Genomic DNA, 20,621 nt, shown 5'->3' with positions numbered 1-20,621 from the left:
TCTGACAGCAGCCTCTGAGCTCTGTGGTTACCAGCATGTGTCTGGTACGTGCTTTACTCAGAGCTGAAAGAGGCAGCACAAGGATTCGTGGCCCCATGAGCACAAACTATGAAGGTATATCCTTCCCTATGACAAGGACTGCAATTAAGCTTAGGCAGTAGAGAGAATATGAAGTCATGAAAATTGCTGTCCTGAAGGCCTGCAGTTTCATTAGTAGGTTCCCACATCCAATATTGTCTAGGTCATCACATTGCCCCCAGATACAACATGAGATACATCTGAAGATAATGCAAATTCCACTTAAAACTTGGTGGCTAATCACATGCCACTACTTCTACTCACAAATTAGAAGATCAGTAAACACCATACAACAATTTTGAATGTTGCTCTAGCTAGCAACATCTTTAGGGAAAGCATTCCTGAAATATTCTGTTAATGTTCTCTTGAAACTTTTTGAAGTCACCTATCTCTTAGCATGCAAGGATATTGGCTCAGTTAATCACAGCACAAAGGTATACACAATCCATATCATGCTGCCTCGAACATCTGCTGCTGCTGTAATCCCTGATAATTCATAGCAAAAATATTCAGAAAATTGTATGCTTGCACCCAAAGGCACCTTAGTTTTTGTGGCCCTTGCCATTATCTCTGAGCTTTATATACCAGTTGGAAATTTTTTGCAGCTTGGTGTTGCCCATTTTTTACTACTCTTGCAGTCTTGAACAACCAGGGATCACAGTTCACCTCTCAGAGGAATGTGTGGAGTTCAGCAAAATGCATTATGCATACAGAGGGGGCAAGGATGAAGTATCAGCCACTGTGGTGTTCAAAAGCCTCATTGCAATAAAGATTTTAGGAGTTAGTGTAACACTGGAACTTATACATATCAGAAGGATACAGCAAACATCAGAGACCGTACCCTACAGGCTTTGCATGACGAGGTCTGTGCATATTGTCTCTCCCTCTGGAACGCAGTCTTCAGTGACAGATGGCACAACCACTACCTACAGATGGCTCCAATGGGGGCTCCATAGCTTTGATAAATACTGCAATCAACTCCTAGGATAGGTATGGTTCAGGCAGCAGAGCAAACACAGGGAATAAATCCCTCAAAAATGTAACTGTATAATAATCACACACATAGTATTATCCTAAACAGACAGATGAAAGGCCAGGGCTGTTACTGAGCTGACAGAAATTCAGGACTGCTTAAGAGGAGGTCAGTAGTTTAGGATAAAAGTGTATGAAATGAGCATCACTCAATTTCTTATCCACTTTATCCAGAAAAACATTTTCACTTTCATCATGGACCAAGTGCTCCTGGTGAAATATTCTTGCTTTCCAGTGGGATTTTACTTTGGAGGAGCAATCAAACCTATCACCAAACAAAGCCTTGGTTTGGTTGGTAGAAAACATCCTTGCCCCAGATGTTTTCTACCAACATGAACAGAAGTATTTGAATCTACTACTCTAACAAAATCAAAAGTCATAGACTGATACTGAAGCTATTTGTAGCAGACTAGCACAATCTTTTCTAATCTTCTAGAAAAGGCTTGAAATAAGAGCAACTGGAGTGATTTCATAAAGGAACATTTGCTTTAGTCGAGCCAATGCCTCAGAGACCCTGCTCTCTCACTCCTTAATGCTCAAAAAACCAAAGATGACTTTGCAATATCTTTTGTGGCAACACAGAGCTACTGATGAGCCACATTTGCTACAACAGAATCATAGAATATTTTGGGTTGGAAGGGACCTTCAAGAACATCTACTTCCAACCCCACTGCCATGGGCAGGCAACCCTCTACTAAATCAGGTTACCCAGAGACTCATCCAGCCTGGTCTTGCACACCTCCACTGATAAGAGTCCATAACACCTCTGGACAATCTGTTTCAGTGCCTCATCAACCTCACATTAAAGAATTTCTTCGTAATAGCTAATCTAAGCTTGCCATCCTTCACCTTAAGGTCATTCCCCCTTGTCCTATCACTATGTGACTTTCATGAAGAGTCTCTCTGCAGCCTTTTTATAAACCCCCTTTGTTGTTGTTACCTGTCTTCAGCCACTCACACTTTTTAACATTTGGCATAAGAGCTTTCTACCAGGTAGCACCTACCAGAATGTTCTCATTGACCAAGCATTGCAATGCTATGGACACATATGCAATTCAGAACACACCAATTCCATACATTTTAGATATTGAGTTAAAGAATAGGAATATTGCATTTTCAAGTTGATGTCTGAGATGCACTCTGTAAAAACTAACATGCCCTTTGCTCTGATTTGCATAGTCCGTGTAATGTACGTACCTAAGAAAAACGTAACCATGCAAATATCTCCCTGATACATTAGGGAGTGTGGGCTCCAGTTCCATAGGGAGTCTTTGGATTACACAAGTTCCCCAGCCCACACCTGGAGTATTGCAGAGAACAATGTCTTTACAGAATCCTTACAAATGTAGCCCAGTAAGTCTTGTATCCCAGAAAATAAAATAATTTTACCCCATTAGCAGGCAGTATTTCAGTCTTTCATACCAGCCCTAGCAAAATCTAAACAAGAATATGACTACCGAATTCTTGTCTGTGGAAGAAGATACCAGAATACAAATAAAAACTGTAATAATTTAAACCTTGATTGATTTTGGTCCAATTAATACAGTATCCAGAATCAGTCCTGAAGACCTGAAGTTTCTATTCCATTCTGCCATCACTGTTTTCCAGATTCCAAACACAAAACTTGCTGTTTTCAACTATTCCTGTTCACAATTTAGCAAGCTCTCTAACTTTCAACCTTCAAAGCCTGTAAATACAGTGTACTGTAGAGTGAGGAAGAAGTCCTCTTTGTCATAGCTTTAAGAAGTAGGAAAAAAACTCCTTTATCTAATTTTTTTATGATGATTACTAACTCAACTTTTATCCCTTTTCAGATTATAGAAAACCATGACTGACATTGTTCTCTCTGAAAAACTGCTGTGTAGAAAAAGGGAGACAGAGACTGCTATAATGTCAATGTAATTTCTGAATGCATCACACAATCTTTTGTAGCATGTCAAAAGCATAAACAAAAACACTCCATGTGTCACAGTCTACAAAGGGTATCACGTTTGATAGCATAATAATGCATGACAGGTCTCTTAATGCTTCCGATGTATCAGTAATTATGTAAATGCCTTCAAATTTGATTATACACTCGCACACACCATTAACGTTTGAGCCAAATTCAAGCTGCTTTATCCATGAATTCAGCAACATGAAGACCTTTAAACCAAACTCAGTTATGTCAGTTTTCATACTGCTGGGCTAGACCCTCTGCTCACCACAGCAATGTGTGACAAAGAGCGACTTGGAAGTTATTCTGTAATGCCCTAATCCTTATCTTGACTCTGTAGGATATGAGGATGCCTCAAGATTGGGTTAAGTTTCAACCACCTGCTTCCTCCCACGGGCAGGGAGATTTCAGAGCTTTGTCTCATCACTGGGGCCCTGTGCTGAGGTAGGAAGTCAGGAACAGGAGGAAGAACAGGAAGCCAAAGGGTGAGATCCATCTTGGAGACCATCAGTCAAAAGGATTCTCCACACGCACTTTGGAAGGGCAGCACCACCTCTCCTTTGCCCATGGAGCAGCACAAAGTCATCAGGGCAAAAGATCAGGATTTGGTTTTGGGAATGGCAGAGGTGAATAATGAAGTACAAGATCCATAACATAAAAGTATAAACTTAGACCAAAAAAACAGGGGGGAAGTAGAAGAAAAAAAAAAACAACTAAAAAACCAAAACTGCTAAAGTCCACTTAGTTTAGACATTCAAATCAACCTCTTTAGGAAGACCTGACTGGTAAGGATTTGCTACATTCCTAATGAACTAAAATAATACTTCAGGGATATTATTAGTTTTTAATAAGCCCCCTCACTCTCTTAGTTATGTCATCACTGCATTAGGATCAACATAACAAGGTTTTAAGCAGAACTGGGCTGTAGTGGCTGAAATAAGATATTCTAAAAACAAGATTTATAAAAATGTGACACATCAGCCCCTAGCAATAGCAACAATACCAGATATAGCTTTTGTATAATGCATGAACACAGGATTACTTCCATGAATCAACAGTTTTGCATTAAAGAATAAAATCACCATCACATATGGATAACTAAAAATGAAGATTGCTTAGAAAAGAAGAAATTTTATTTTACATTAATATTTGTACCTCCAGTATAGAAAGAGATTATGAAGGTCAAAGAACAATCCTATTACTTAAGTTACATAACTCAAAGCAGGGTGCATGCCAGTGTAAAAACAACATGGAAAGATGACTGCTGGTTTGTGTTTATTCACTGCTTCTAACTCAGATTGTTTATTTTACAGTACTTCTGTTCTAAACTACTTTTGCAAAAGAAATTTTTTCTACTGTAAGTCAAGAAAGACATTTTTAAAAATCAATTCTATGCGATGCTCTGCAGATAAAACAGGATCTTTCTCTTGCAAAAATCCCAGCATAGATTACCAATCTCAGACATCAAAGAGTGAGCCACTGGGGAATCACCTCCCAGTCTGACCAAGCTACTGTCCTCAGCTGAGGTGATCTGACCACTATGGCCACCAGACTTATGAGATGGTGCACAGTATTGAGAGTCAGCAGAAGCAAGTAGCAGCTTTGCTTTATTTGTGGAAGTATTTAGGAAACTGTTCAAAAAAGAAAGGAGCTTGTAAATTTTCTTGTAACTACAGTAGTCTTCAGTCCCTCTAATAACCAAAAACTGAAATCTCAATGCAGTCAACTGTTTAAATGGGGAAGAAGATTGCTATTTTGGGGAGCTATGATTTGCTCTCTAGCTTACGTTTTAAGCTGCGTATTTAAATGAACATTAACAATAATTTTAATGAACATTAACAATACTTTTATTACAGAAGTGTACGCCTGCAATACTACCCTTAAAATATTAAGGCCAAAGGATTTCAACAAAATTTTCAACCTAGGAACACCACTTGCTTGCATACACAGTAGAACATGCCATATTTAGTGAAATATACTTCAAAGGGAAACTTAACACTCTTCAGCCAAGCTTTCCAGATCAGGACCACCTAACTTTAGTTTCCCATTTCCACAGCTGAGCATTTACAGAGAATATCAATTATACTAACACTTCCTCTAAAGGCACCTTTCCCTTTGAAAACCACATATCGAGTTTCCTCTTCAACATTTCATTTTCTTTGAAGTTTTAGCCAATTAATTGGTCAATGCAAATGAATCAAGAAGTAAATAAAATCACGTTAAAAGATGGCATCTTTAGCAAGACCCCACAGGGCTTCTCTCAGTGTCAGAGCTCTCATGACTGTGATAGCAGCAGGAAGATTCTTGCTATCTTCCAAAAGGTATGTGTGAAGCAGGCCAAATGCTTCTTCACCACAGCGATAACTGAACATATTCCATTGCTTGTCCCTCTTCCCAGTATCCAGGAAGATTATTTCTGACAAGGTACCTGAGACATGCTCTTCAGCCTGTGCAGTCAACAGAATCAGTGGTGCTATGACAATTTTCACTAGCTGAGAACCGTGTTCAAAAGCTCTGAGTGCAAACCCTTCAGGGTATGTGACACCTCCTTCTGCCCTACGCTTCCCAGTGCGCATCATCGCTGCAGAGCTGCTCTGCTTAGCCCCAGACAGCTCTGTAAGGAACAAAAATGGTAACAGCAAGGAATGGGCACAGCCAAGAACTACAGCTGTTTCATCCAGGGCATGTTTCATCCAGGCAAGCCCAAAGATTATCCTGCACTGGTTGGTGGAGGCTTATGAAAGGAACATGATGCAGACAGCATTAAACAATTAAACTTGCTATTACTGTGCTGTGACTAACACATACACAAAGTACTTGAAGGACGAGTATGGAGCTGTCTGGTGGCATGCTGAGATGGTTCAGTGCAGGCAGTGATTTGGCAGCACTCAAGTCCCACCATCACATGATGATTCCAAAATCTGTATCTTGTGCTAAGGGTCACACAAGTTAAAGATACTCATGCCAACAACAAAAATTAGGATCAACAGAACTCAAGCAAAAAATAACAGTTGTAATGTTTCATGTTCTTTCCATATTTTAATGCTTAAAGAAGTGCAACTTTGCAGTATAGAGACAATATTAAAGATTTATTGTCATTTTGCATAAGTATGTAAAAGTGACATGGATAGTTAATTAATTAAATTAATAAGCAGTGGGGAAATCCCTAGTAAATGGTTAGTGCAACAGGTTTTTAATCCTGTCAACACCTGTTAAACATAACACTTTGATGTGAATTTTTAACAAAGATGAGGTTTGGAAGTTTTCTTATAATGTGCTTCTTGTAGAGCCAATCTTTGCTTCTGAAATACCCAAGCTGGGCATAACATGGATTAGTATTGAGAAGTGCTCACAAAAGCCTATGGAAATCCTTGAATTCTTGTTTCTTGCTAGTGCTAAGAGCCAAATCCCTACCACACTCAGATTTTAAAGAAAAATAATAACTTACATCCAGTTTATAATGACTTCATTAAAAATACAATGAATCATACAATAATTCCCTTAGGTTTTGCTAAAGTATTTTTCTGTGTGACTATTCACTTTAATATCCACTTACCTCTGTGGTGGTTTATTAATATTGGTACAGAAAACTGAAGTTCTATGTATTTTGATTGTATAATAATAACACAGGTGCTTCACAGACCAATTGCATACTCATTAATAATGTACTTTCCAGGTGGCTGCACTATTAACAAAGTAACACTTTTCCAAGGTTCTATAACCATATATGAAAATATTCCTGGAAAACAAAAGCATTAACAAAGCACAACAGCAGCATAACAGCTCTTTGATTATGGGATCCTGAAGGAGATAATTAGCCAGTTTTCAGGTAACTTAAAAAATAAGTGTTTTAACTATTTGCAAACTGGCATTTACAGCATATCTCTTTACGCTGTGACATTATCTAAGATTGTATAAACAGTAAGAATTTACTAGATTATTTTTACACACATTTTTTATGATTCTTCTCAAAATTATTGAGAGCTTTAATATCACTTTCAGTGGGGTAAGATGAAGCTTGAGAACAGTGAGATGATCATGCATTACAACAGTAAAACTTCTAGAATTTAAATTATTCCTATTATACATGCATATACACATACATAAACACACATTTTAGTATTATATAATAATTCTTGATGAACACTGTAACTGACTTTGCATTTTCCTGTACTGGTAATAATTACACCCAAACATTTTTACAGCTCACCAATTTACCAGTGGCTTGTACCATCTTGTATTGAGATACTTGAAGATATTGTGTATAATAGTGTTCTTCACTGAACAGATACATGGAGAAGAAATAAATTATCTTCAGTATACCCACGGTGAAAGAGTCATATATTCCCACTGATATCACTGCAAAAGCCTTACTTCAAAGTACACAGAACCAACTAAGGCAGCATACATGCAAATACCCAGAAGCACTGAAGGTCTGACCCCAATCTGCACCAGGAGGACCAGTCAACTAACTGAAGAGTTCAGAAAATTATCTACAGTTGGACAAGCAAAACAAATGTTTATCACCTTCCCATTTTGTGACATTTAAATGTACTGCAAAACAAAATGCTTATTCTTTGCTGTAGAGAAGCACTTTCTGGAAAAAAGAACTTCAAAATTTAAACAATGGTCCAAAATCTTCTGTCAAAGAGGCAAAACTCCCTGCTGACTTCATCTGCTATTATTGCAGCTTTTATTAAATTTAGCCTTTTTACAGCCTCAGAACTTAAAACATTCTAAACAATAGAAAAAACTCTCTCAATGTATGATAACTGCAGGAAACAAGAACAGAATGAAGAACAAACCAATTACACGTAACAAACGTCGTATAAAACACGTTGGATTTCCTGCATCAAAAAGCTGAAAAAAAAGTAAGAAAAATTACATATCTTTCCTTAACATGTCCCAGTTTCTTGTTTCTAGAAAGAGGAAACTCCAAAGACAAAGGCCTGGGAGAAAGACCTTTCATCTCAAGCTTCTCAAGACCCCAGCTGACACTTATTTCAGGCACCACCGATAAGCCTACAGAACATGTGGTACATTTAGAAAAAACAGGATGGTTACAATTACTTAGTTCTGGACCAGCTGGAATTTTCAGTTGGTTTTCCCAAAGGAAAGGTACTCTTCTTTTAGCAAGGGATCATGCAAGCCTTGGAAACAAGCCAAGATATGAATATCCACAAGGGAAAAAAAGTACAATCTTAACTGTCCACAGAGTGAGTACATTCCAGTGCTGAAGACTGCTTTCTAACATTAAGCAAGTGCCCTCAGGTGATAGCACAGCCAGAGATTTTAGAAGGTCCTCAGATACACTGTCACTGCTCATTACCTCTTCTCTTGATCAAGCTGTGTTTCAGGCATTTGACTTTAACCCAAACTCAGTTCTCAGGGCACAGATATTCTGGGATTTGAGTTCTAATGAAAAAAGAGACCAAAGCTGGGTATTGTTAACACTGATAACCCTGTGTTCTTGTTATTCCTCTCAAGACACCACAAAGATGCTATCCAACCCCAAAGGATGTGCCAAGCAGGCACCAAATATCATTTGCCTTTACAAAAGGCATCACAAAACTCTCAAAGATGTTCCTCAGTCCACAGAGTTAGAAATAACCCACCAGTAAGAGGCTGAAGGCAATAAGGAAGGAATGGAGGAAGAACAGATCCTGGGTTTTCTATGTGCTTGGGCATTTTCATGACAACAAGAACCTCTTTGTGATCAGAGGACAGAGAACAATCTCCAAGGAGATGTACCAGCACCCCTCAACCAAGAATGACCATTCCTTTGTCAAGGAAGAGAGACTATCTGCCTGGTGATTTTCTTTGGTTAAGGTTTGTTCAACACCAGTATCATCGCTTCCTTAGGCCAGACATAATAATTGCTATCTGCAGCTAACATGAAGCCATCTGAAATGTTGCAAGACACTTCACTTCAGAGAAATTAACTGCAGGGTGACAATGTCAACAAGATCCTTTAACACTATGCTCAAGTTTGTCAGAGTGAATTCAGGCCAAATTTGAGGGGTTTTTTTAAATGAAGAATCTTTGGAGAGAGGAAAAAATGTTTCTACCTGGCTGAAGGACTTTTAGAAAAATTCTACTGCTCCAGAGTACGTAAACAGAAAAGAAGGAAAACAACCACAACTGAACACCACCAAGAACACTTGGCAGTATATAAATCCGTATCAAAAGCAATATGACCACTAAAATTGACCCAAGAATGCCCCACTGTGTTTACATGTAATCCATAAAACAAGACAATTTTAAGAGCAATTCAAGGTGCAGACTGGTACTCTATTAGAGAGCTAAGCAGTAAAAGGTATGTGAAGACCTGCATCTTTGAACTGCAGTGCCCAAAATACTCTTTTTTGGGCATAACATGCTGAAACCCTCTAATGAACTTACCACCTTTTGAATCTTTTCTCCTCATAGGCAAAAAAAACCAGAAAGTCCATGGATAGAGACAGCAAGCAAACGAAGACAATGAAACAACTTTCCTTGCTTAATTACCTTGTCAAAGCCATCTTTATCTGAAGCATAACCCCTTGAAACTTGGAACCATGACTACTGTCTTGTAGACAAGCTGGCATAGTTGGCACATGGACTAAAAGACCAAGCACAAGCAGCCCTCTGTTATTGCCTACACAAAGGGAAAAATTGCATTGGATCATAAAGAGTGCCAGTATGGTACAATTTTCTGAAGGTGTTATTCTCCAGAATTTGACTGTGATTTCTTAAAAATAAGCTTGCAGCTCGTAGAACTGTGAAGACAACATTGAAAATGTGAGCTAGCATAAGCCAATATGTTCCCTAATGTACAAACACAAAAATCACATATCTCAGAGTAAAAACTGGCCAGTTCATCACAGCAAGTGTTGATTTGGAAGATTAATATAAAATTTCAACATTTAATAAGCAAAGCATTATGATAATAGGATCATCAGAAAAAAAAAAAATCTATTCATGATTGGTATTTGGCAAATGAGTAAGCGGGACCCAGAATGATGTCATTCACTCTCATCTCTGCTTTAACCTGTAGTCTGCATGCAGAGCAGGTCTCAGGACCAAGAGCCAAAAGAGCTTAAGTCCAAGGCTTGACAGTTTCTGAGTCTGCCCAAAGCAAGGTGGGAATTTACTATTTGTGAAGAATATTATTCGCTATGCCTATCACTAACATGCAACAAATAAATACAAAGATCCTTACCAAAATGCCAATTGTTCAATGTTAAAACAAAGCAAAGCCTCCATCCTTCTGAGTGATGGAAACAAATTAAAATTAACATTTCTGAAATGGAATTCTGATTCCTTCAACAATAAAATGTCTTTTTCTTGGACTGTTAATGAAATCATGACTGACCCAGGTCACAGCTCCCTCTTAAGTTCCTCAGCAGCAAAACTTTTGCCTAGAGTCAGTTTGCTTTAGGTTCCTACTTCAGTGCAGCCACCTTTGATGGCAGCTTCATTGCCAGTTCTGCTCCCAATTTTCACATCCTCTACCCTGCATTTTTAACTCCATGTGCCCACTTCCAGTTAGGGGTGTCATTCTTCCCTCCCCCCTACCCAAGAAAAACGCAAAGAGAAAAAGCAGCAGACCCTCAGCTTTCTGAATTAATTTTGGGGTACTGCATTTCAACGCCTCCTAAGTAGAATGAATATGTACAGTACATTTTAATTTGCCTTCTTTCTAGATAAATTTATATCTTCCTGACTATCACATCTCCTTTCTCTGGAAAAAAAAAAAAATTATAAAGGAGCTCACCAACAGTACAGAAAGCAAAGCTTACTTAGAATACATCAGCGAGCTCTTCCAGATCTCATCTGTCAACCATTTGCAGAAACTCTTGAAATGGAACTTCTCAGGTGTGTAAAGTTAAGAGGGTGTGTGAGCAACAGCACAACAGCAGCTTGTATGTGTTATACTCACATATCAAGGAGAACAAATCTCTTAGCGAGCAACTGCCAACAGACCAAAATTTTCTGCTAAAATAACTTACTCTTCATTTTTTTCAGAGCACCACTGAAATTTTTAGAATGCTACCAGAATGAAGCTTTAATTCCTTATCCTAATTACACACCATAGGACCAAGGCTTTATACTGAGCAAACAAGTATCAACTTCGCATGAGTGCTTACAATTTGTGATCACATTCATACAGATGTGATCACGTACCACTATCTTTATAAAGATAGTCATATGAACAGCCTTCCACTGAGGTTTTTTTTCTAGCAAGTGACTATATATTATATTTTGGCATATACAGAAGAGGACACAAATTGGTCCTTAAAGTGCATTCAAATGGCAAGTTACTATCCATCACGCCAGGGTCTAACAGCATTTTGTGCCTCGTTAAAGGAACAAGTTAAAACGTTCTCTAAGATAAGATATGGTCTATCAGTAATCCTGTCAGATAGACACTGTAGCCTCCTCATTAGCACCGCTGCTCTTAACGGCATGGAGTACACCTTGATTTTGGGCACGTTGGCACACATTGCCACTGCTCGCATAGCTAAAGGAATTTTGCAAGGCACATGGCAACATGCATCACTCCACATGCTAAAAATGCTCAGGAAAACTGTTACTGCACGTGTGCAGCAAACTAAAATCCAAATTAAATTCTCAGGTACCGTTTGTCTCCCAATGCCAATACTGTATTCTCGCCGTACAGTACAATACCTGCTCATTACTGTGTATTTTTCAAACATGAGTCTTTTCCGAGATAGAGAAACATAAACCATCATTCTGATCTTTACACACTTCTGCTTTTCATCCCTTTTGTTTTCCCCCCGCCACACAACCGTAACATTTCGCCCAACCAGCGTTCCTGAAACACCGAGCGGACAACCAGCGGTGCCGTGAAGGCGAAACCTCGCGTAGCAAGTTTCGGACCAGGGCACACTACGGCCAAGTTACCAGACCCAAGTAAGCAGAGCTTTGCAGGGCGCACACGGACACGGCCCCCCCGACAGCCGCTGCTGCGGACCCTGCGCGCCGCGCTGCCGCTCTCCCGTGCGGCACCGGAGGCGGGTGCCCGCCTGCCCGCTCCCCTGGGCTTAATCACTGCTCCGGACGGCTCGGAGGGAGCGCACCGGGGCGGCCGGGGCTGCTCTCTTCCCGCGGCCACGCCGGCCCGGTGAGAACTCACCAGCCGCGAGCACCGGCTCCGTCGGGCGGCTCAAACTCCGTCCGCCCCGCCGCCCACCGCTGCCCCGTGGCCGCCTCCCCGCCGACCCCCGCCCGCCCCGGAGCGCGGCGCCCCGCAGCGCCGCCGGGCGGGAGCTGCCGCCGCCGCTCGCCCCAGCGGCTCCGGCGAGGCGAGGCTTGACATAATCCTGCTAACGCAGCAACCGCAGGCGCCGCCGGCTCCCGCCCGCCCGTCCCCCGGGGTCCGCTCCCGGCGCTTCCCCGCGCCCGGGGCCCTGGGGGGAACGACACCCGCTCCGGGCCGCGCGGCGGGGCGGGGGCGGTGCCCGGTGGCCCCGTGCCCGGCCCCCCGTGCTCGCCCAGCACCTCCCCTGGCCCCCGGTCTCACCTAGGAGCGGCAGCGGCGGCGGCGGGCTGAGCTGCCGAGCCCGGCGGGGGCGGGGAGGGAGGGGAGCGAGGGGGGCCCCGACGTCTGCTCCGCAGCCGCTACCCCTCCACGCTGAGCATCTTCCCCGCGCCCCGCGGTGAGTCAGGCAGGGAGAGCGCCGCGGAGCCGCGCACACCGGAGCCCCCGCCGCCCTCCCCGTCCGGCCGCCGCCGCGCGCGCGCCCCCGTCGGCCCCCCCCGAGCCCCCTCCCGCTTTCCCCGGGGCCGCGCGCGCGCGCTCCCGGCCGCGCCGCCCGCGGGGGGGGAGGGGCGGAGCGGGACGGGCGCGCGCGCGCGCTCACCGCGGCTCGGTGCGGTCCCGGCTGCGGCGGGCGGGAGCTGCCGCGGCGCCTCCCCCGGCCCCCGCCGTTACTATGGATATCTATGGATATCGGCCCTGCGCGCCCCCGCGCACTCCGCGCGGGCGGGGCGCTCCCGCGCGGCGCCGCTGCCCCGGGCCTGGCGGCGGCCGCCGAGCGGAGCCGTGGCGGCGCGGGGACCGGGGGAGCCGCCGGCGAAACTCCGTCCCCGCCGCCGGCTGGCGAGCGCCTTGCCTCGTTCCCTTGGCAGAGCCACCTTTTTTTTTTTTTTTTTTTTTTTTTTAACACGAGTGTCTACATAAATCACATCCGAGCTCGAATTTCTGCGTTAATACGAACAAATAAGCATCCCACGGGATTATTTACTTCAGTGACTGCATCCCATTAAGCAGCACCCGCGCTGCCTAATAAATGAAATAAAATACAGAAGATAATGGCCCTATAATTTAACTTTATAAAATGTCAGAAGACAGAGTTGCACTTTCAGTCCCCCATGGCGGCTCTTATCTCTTACTCTGCTTCCCTGAGGAAGTTACACACTTGATGGCTGAGCACATTATCTGACAAGCTCAGCCGGTGGAGACTGGAAGAAGCATTTTACCAGGTCAAAAAATTTTACTCAGTTACAGCAGGTGAATTGATAGGGAGGCTGTGGTTAGTAATGCCTGCTGCATTTCTCCAGCCCGCTCCCGGCAGATCTATCCAAGACATCAGCCAGGCAGGTGCCTCAGGCCCCAGTCCTGCCTTTGGAGGCTTTCTGTCTTCTCTGAAATAAAATCCTTAATAAACAACTGGAAGAAAAACAAAGTGTTTCTCTCTGGGCAGCACAGCTTTATACAGACAAGTAATAGTTCTGAAATTCAGTATCATTTTCAGCCCTGCAAGAAGAGCAGGGATGGATGATGCAGTAGCTGCAGATCCAGCACACCAGCAAGGCAAACTTTCCAGGTGCAGAAGTTCATAGTCAGTCAGACTTCTCAGGGACCTCACACTGATTAAATGGAGAAACCTAATTCACCAGCCCTTTCGTCGGACATGTTCAACTGCACGTGCTTATATAGAACTTCAAGCATAGATGGCTTTGAGCACCAAAATAAATCGTACTTGAGGCTCTGAGTGTATGTCCCTCAGAGCATTAATTAGGTCTCAAACTAATGCTAAGCTGCATTTTTTTCCAAAGCAAGTCTTTCAAGGAGTAAACGATCATATTTACGAATGGTTCTCTTGGTTACAGAGAGTACAGATAACATGCACATAGCCACGAGCTCAGCGACGTGTAGCGGTTGGACTGACTCAACCACAAGATAGTGCTGACTTTGAATGCACTGCTCCGTGTGTGAGTAAAGGCAGCAGTGTTTGCCTATGAATCACAGAGATCAACTGCTGATTATTTAAGAGTTGAAAGGAATGCTTAAAGTAGGAATGAAAACTAGAGATACAGTTGTCTATATCATAGCTGATTTCATCTAATTACTCCTGCCAAAATAATGTTGGGGAACTCTAAGCATTAGCTCTAAAGCACATTTTAGAATGAGATTTGGAAAATTATTTTGATTTTAACTGAGTACTCTCTGCTTCTTTGCAGAGCTCCATTGTTTAAATAAAATCTTATAGACGCGGTCTGGTGTTTACACAGATTTGATGTAGCCCATCTGGAGAAGGACTGAACAGAATACAAAAGTTTAGTTTCATCTTGAATCAGGAGAAAACATAAACATTTTGCAACATATCCTGAACAGAATTCTAAAAACTGAGTCTGGAAATATGAAAATGTCCATTTCAAAACATTTCTTTTTCATCTTTTCAAAACATGTCAATGCAGTTTAAATTTTAACGTCTACATTGTCAGTGCCACTTTTGTTAAAGCAGATGCTTTGGCAGCATTTCCTTAAAATGTTGAATGATGTTTATAGATTTGTCTATACTTTTCCAATACCTTGGGTCTCCACATCTCTATCCCTATAACTAACAAGACTTTTAGCACAGTCTGAACTTGCTTTGTCCTGGATTTTGTGATCTGCATTTTTAAATTGAAATCAGATCTTTAGAATAGGTGGGATGTGATCCATTAACAACTGTCTGAGTTAGGAGCAATAATTACATGGAATTGCTAAGCCAGAGGAGGAACCAGTTAAGGCTGTCAGCATGAGGCCAATCTGATGATGGCAGAGCATAGTGGATGTGCCAGCCAGTTTCTATACCTGCCATAAACTTCATTACTTCTATTGATTGCAACATATTCCAGCCTAGAGCAGCGCTCCATGAAGGAAAGAAGTGTGTAGCACACAGCAAGTCCTAGGAAAGGATGAAGGTTTCTAGCAAGATGGTGAAAGAAAGGACATTTTTAGGCATTTAGAGGCTTAGTGAAGAGGCGAACATGAACCTGGATTTTGTCATGTTTTGACAGGGAAGATCTGCATGATTTCACCACTAGGTACATCTCCCATTCAGCCACTCTGACCTTCTTTTTGCCTGGCTTCTTTTCCAGCCAGCAGCACTTTCTCCAAGGCCTGACCACCCACAGGTGAGCAGGTGCCATGGCTGTGTCAGTGGTGAGTGAGCCAAGTCTGCACCTGCAGGCTGCCACTTGTACCTGGTGCTCACCCTGCTCCTGTGATGGAGCTGAAGAGAACGCTGGTCACTCGGCATCCTGACAGGGCCAGATAAGTAAAGAGAAAAATCAATGACGTGAGAGACCTGTGTCATAGCAGGAATGTTCTTTGGGATACCTCTCAGTCTGTTTAGAAGATCTGTTACTGTAAAGGGAGAAAAAAATTGCCTCTCTCATGGGCAGGAACAGGCCATTTCTTCAGTTGGTGTTTTTGTGAGTGTTACAGGCTGGACTGAGATGGGGTGTGAGACCAGAGACTCTGGACAGACTGCAGTCCTGGCTTGAGGGCCATGTGAGCCATTCTGTGTTTCAACAAGTGTGATCACTGTCTTTTCATAAAGGCAGAGTAAGAATTTATTTTAGCAATGGGAATCTAGGTAGAAGAGAGAGGGGTCCCTTTAATGAGTTTTATAAAATATTTTTTAAGCTTCAAAATCTTGGATGTGTATGTTGAGGCCAAATTTTGTCAGTGGTTGTATGAGTGGATCTGATCACAAATATAATTTTCTTTTCTTAGAAGATCCCTGTGATTTTTCTTGAACTGATCAGCAAAGTATGCTGATGTACTGATCACAATGATCAAAGCCTGGCCCAACACTTCCTTTATCTGTAGATCTGTGGATCACTACAAGGAGCTGCAATGGCTTTCTCCTTTACAGCAAAAAAACAACCCTGTCAAATTGTTTGGTTTTGTGAATGGCTTCATATTATTTTTGGGTGCCATTACACATTCCTGCAAGCTTCATCCATTGTGGCTGATTAGAGGCAAACTCCTAGGAGTTAAAAGCTGGAGAACAGTAGACAACATGTGATTCTACTGCCCTGGGAGTGGCTCAGGCTGAGCAGCAGTGGTTCTACTCGGGTGTCTTCAGCAATGTCAGATGAGGAGCACGAATTGCTAACCAGCCTCATGGCAAAAGGCTACCATTACTGTCTTTGCCTGAATGAAACTTGTCTGACCAGTAGGGCACGATAACGAGGAAGTCTCCATTCCCAGAGAATGGCTAGAACAGGATCTGCTTTCTTAGATTCAGCTGGTATCCAGATATGCCTTAAAATCAGGCACACTGGGGAATTCCTCGTTGTGGAAACCACCTGTGGGCAGCAACATTCCATAGATTCTAGACATGAGTCACCTCCACGTGAAAGTAGCAGAAATTTCTTCTACAAATGAGATTGCAGAAATGGGAGGTTTGGATTATTTCTGGAAAAGGATCACCCTAACCTATAGCATAAAAGACAGTTTTAAATAAAGAAACCAGTTACCACAGGCATACAGTTACTTACATGCAAGATTTCTCAGGCTTATCACCATACTGCACATTGATGAATAAGTCAAAACAGACCTAGATTTTTAACAAAATGTCCCCTAAAAGTTATTTTTTCTGCTGAGAAACAATGCTACGTGAATTTCACAGAAAGTGAGATCTATTGAAACACAGGGAGGAAATCTGTTTTCTGCTTAAAATTCATTGTTAATAAGCACTTGATTAGCTTCATACTGGAAGTTTTAGTCATACAAATTAATGTCTTTTAGCAATGAAATTTATTTCTGAAAATAAGTTGAAACAGCTTCTTCTTAGTAAATAGAAGTACTATATCCTGATTCTTCAAATAATGTCTCCAAAGGTTTGTGCTCATTTATTTTCTTTCACCAGTGCTGCAAAAGTCTGCATTATAACAACTCGATTCTTTTTTCTTAGAGATAAGTACTTGCTAATTGAACTGCTTTGCTGATGTCCCTACTCTTACTAGTTTATAGTCTATCAAGGGGTCCAGTGAGTTAAAGCAAGATAAAATTAAATCATGTTTTCAAGTAGAGAAGTGATCTTCATTAAAAAGCAAGATAAAATGATTGAAAATATTTAACCAGACTGCTTTTATAATCTTTTTCCAGAGCCATGTTGATTTTGAATTTCCTGAATTGGGACTGAGCAGATTGGCTTTATACCATAGGTTAGCAGAAGTACACATAAACATAATAATATTCAGATATTGAGTAAAGAAATTGTTTACATATGTTTACTGAGAAAGCATCATCATAACATGAATCTAAGAGATAAACAGAATGCATATTTGAAAATTTTACTAGTAAATTACACTTGACAAAACCAGCCTCTCTAGCTGGGGTACGTAGCTGGGGTCCCTGTAGCTGGGAGCATCCAGGTGAGAAGGGACACATGGAGAGGGAGAGTTGCAAACAAGAATCACAGGAATTCTCTGCACTTGGTAAAATCTGCTTAGGTAATGCCCATGCTATATAACTCGACAGAGGCTGTAACACTTGCACCAGGGCTGCAGCAAATCAGGACAAAGGGAATGCAATAACTGAAAATAGATGGAACAGCTGTGTTGGCTCAGTAAGGAGCAGGGACTTAAGTTCAAAGTAAGGAAGAAAAAGGAAGTTGTCATTTTTTGAACACAGAAAGGTAACAGAATGATGTTTTAAGCAGGGAAATCTTATAGGGAATTTAAGCCAGTCCTGCTAGCTTTATTTTCAGCTCTAGGTCAGCACTCAGATGATGGGATCTTCCTGCATAGGACAAACACTTCTGAAAGCTTAAATATTCTAGAAAAAAAAAAAAAAGTCAGGGACTAGAAAGAAATTTAGGTATCATACTACATCCAGAATTGTCTTTATACATTTCTTTTAATTCCAATCTCAGAATAAGGAACTGAAGTGCCCCAGTTTCAAATAATCCATAATTTATTTTGATTTTTATTCTTAATATTGTCCAGTGTTAGAGAGCATTTAAAAGAAACGGATAAATTTGGACTATACAGTCCCTTTGGAAAGAGCACGTTCTAAATAAAGTTGTGTGGGCATGCAGTTATTGTAGGAACCAAAGAGATAACTGCAGGTATCTTCTGGAATCACTGGAGTATCTGCAGGACCTGGTCCTATGGTGTGCTGGGGTTTGAGGAGACATTCTCACTGGGAAACATAAATTATGCCTTCTCCTCCCCAGACAATCTCCTAGGTCTATAAAGAAATAAAGTGTTACTAGAATAAATTTAGTATCTGAGGATCAACTGAATATACACAGAGGTCTTGTCCATACAGACTCAAACAACATCTGGTTCTTGCTTGCTGAGAACTAACAAATATCTGGGTGCCAAAGGCATGGAGTAACTACAAATCCCCTTTATCTGCCTTTGAATGAAGTGTCAAGAACTGATCCTGGTTAATTACCAATGCTGGTGGTGCTTATAAACATGGAATATTTGTAAAGTCAGTTTCTCTGAGAGCAAAATTTCCCTAAAAGAACCACATTGCAACCTGAATTGAAGCAAAAAAAAAAAATAAATAGAAATAATTTCTAGAAAACTGGAGAATATTTTCCATTAGGAATATTGATATGAATATAATGTATAATGTGGTTTCAAGTAGGTTAATGGAAAGAAACAAAGAAATCTAGGAAAAGTAAAAGTACATGGATCCATTTTATTCTTGTCACCACAATGGTTATTCTACCTTTGACTAATTAGAAAAGAAAATAAAGACTTGAGTGAAGATATAATCCAATGTGTGATCAGAAAGCAAAGCAATGAAAAAGAGTGAAAATCTGCTCTTAATCTTGATTAAGAAATGTATAATGTGGAATAATACCTCAGAATGATAGAACAGAATATTTGTTTCCTAGTAATGAGATAATTAACCATGGACCCATGGAGGGGATGTATGTGAATGTTAATGTGCATGTATTTACTGGGACAAGGGAAACAATAATGGGATATTGAAGTGAAGTAGGGAGACACCCAGCTCAGCCATTTGGTGGTTTTTATGTAGAAAAGGAAAGCATAAAATCATAGAAGTAACTTTGTTCTCTTATTTTTCCTGAAAATGTATAATTTTTAAAGCTTGGAAGTCAGAGAGGAAGGAATAAATGCTTCCCAGAGAGTTAGACAGAGAAGGCTACTTGAGGAAATTAATTTTGAGCTGGATGGTATAGTTAGTACAAAAATACCATGAGATGATCAGATTCTAACAGAAAGAAAACTTGACTTTAGAAACACAGGCATATGCATGCAGATTGTATACCAACACTAAATACATGGCTTCAAATATATATATTTACTGTCACTGTAAGATGCATTTAGATGTTTTAAAAAAAATTTGAATTCTGAATATTGCTATTGGTGTCAAAGGCCGTGCTGCAAATAATCACTGTGTTGTAATGGTGGTCATATTATATTTGAACTATTCAAATACTAGACACAAACAGTCTATTTCTAAGACTATTCAGCATAAAATTTCTCAAGATATTACAAGCAGATTGAGAGGTGGATTATAAAGTAGAGTGATCAGAAGTTGGAAGAGAATCAAAAGATATACAGTATCCTTACTAGGGGGTTTACAAATGCTGTGTTTTGAATAAGTAAAACAAAATTAAATATTCCATATTAATAACTTCTCTCCAAAAAAAGAAAAAAAAATTATTGACTATCTTTCCAAATCAATGAATTTCTCACAGGATCTGTAAGTAAGATTTCTGTGTTTTCCCAGAAGAAGAAAAAGAATCCCTTAAATTCTTTTACTACAGTACAAGAGCCCTTCTGAACAAATACCATGGTGAATCAGAGGAATGAGTAGACTACAAACTATTATAAAATGTGTCTATGAATACTGATCCCACATGAAAATAAGTGGAATAGTTTAAACTACAATGCTACTATTTTGTTTTTGCCTGAGAATTCAAAACAAATGTCTGTCTATGACCATAATTATGGACATATTATACATGCAGACTATGTTCTGAAAATGTTTTCAGAATACTTTCTCCATTAAATATTTTTGGATTTGAGTTTCTTGTCATGAATCAATTAAAAGACATTTCAAAGTTATAGAGTATTCACTGAATGAAAAATCTTAATATTTATTATTTTAAGAAAAAAAATTTAAAATTTTAGGCATTAGTCAAAGACAAACCCACATTAATGATTCAGAAAATTCCTATCTTTTATGGCCAGAAGGTATTGCTACATAAAAAATGCAAAGCAAAGGTACAGTGACCTTTAGTTCTCTCCCCAGCATCAAATATAAATTTATCCTATATTAATATTTCACATGGCTACAAAA

At 40.8% G+C, this 20,621-nt stretch overlaps 1 protein-coding gene across 13 annotated transcripts in view; it reads right to left on the bottom strand.

Annotated features, from left to right (window-relative positions):
- ANKS1B (ankyrin repeat and sterile alpha motif domain containing 1B) overlaps positions 1-20,621 on the bottom strand; it is a 408,171-nt gene that overhangs the window by 74,289 nt on the left and 313,261 nt on the right. The window contains exon 1 of one of the 13 annotated variants that reach the window (XM_071423218.1): positions 12,913-12,935. The exons of 11 other annotated variants lie outside the window; for them this stretch is intronic. The gene's annotated coding sequence lies outside the window, so the exon portion shown is untranslated. Of the gene's footprint in view, positions 1-12,572; positions 12,757-12,912; positions 12,936-20,621 lie in introns of those variants that run through there. One more of the 13 variants, XM_071423217.1, reaches the window with a different exon arrangement.

Source organism: Agelaius tricolor, unplaced genomic scaffold, assembly GCF_023055355.1.
Source record: "Agelaius tricolor isolate 1412-34295 unplaced genomic scaffold, bAgeTri1.0.p SCAF_3, whole genome shotgun sequence".
Lineage (NCBI taxonomy): Eukaryota > Metazoa > Chordata > Aves > Passeriformes > Icteridae > Agelaius > Agelaius tricolor.
Note: the sequence above shows the minus strand (reverse complement) of the source record. Positions and strands in the feature narration are given on the sequence as shown.